The sequence below is a fragment of the Fragaria vesca genome, linkage group LG2 (assembly GCF_000184155.1).
Source record: "Fragaria vesca subsp. vesca linkage group LG2, FraVesHawaii_1.0, whole genome shotgun sequence".
NCBI lineage: Eukaryota > Viridiplantae > Streptophyta > Magnoliopsida > Rosales > Rosaceae > Fragaria > Fragaria vesca.
Genome location: NC_020492.1, coordinates 2152771 through 2153319, shown reverse-complemented (window position 1 = coordinate 2153319; position 549 = coordinate 2152771).

The following is a 549-nucleotide window of genomic DNA, read 5'->3' as shown; positions in this document are numbered from 1 at the left end:
AGTCCGTTTCAGATACGGACATCCGCACCGCCTTAAGGTGCGGATTTCCCTTCGTTCGCCACCGTACGGCGCCGGCGAATGTGCGCCTCCACCCCAGCGGACTCCAGTAGCTTCCCCGACCACTTTCCCTCCCCAGCGAGTCCGCCGAATTCTAGTTTTCAGGCCAGATCACCCAAAACTTCAAACAAAATCAATCTGGCCGGAAAACTGGAATTTGACGAACTCGCCAGGGATGGAAAGTGGTCAGAGAAACTGCTGGAGTCCGCTAGGGTGGAGGCGCGCCCTCGCCGGTGCTGTACGGTGGCGAAAAGTGGGACGTCCGCACTTTAAGAGCCGTGCGGATGTCCGCACCTGATAACGGTCGTGTGTGTGTATATATATATACAGAGAGGATATGAAGCGGACGTCTGCACTCCGGCTTAAAGTGCGGACGTCGTCTGTTCTCCGCCGTCTCACGCCGGCGACGGCTTCTTTCCTTCCCGAACGACAGCACAGGCTTCCAGGACGGTTTCTCTCCTTCCAGGACTAGCCAGCGACAAGTTTTCTGGC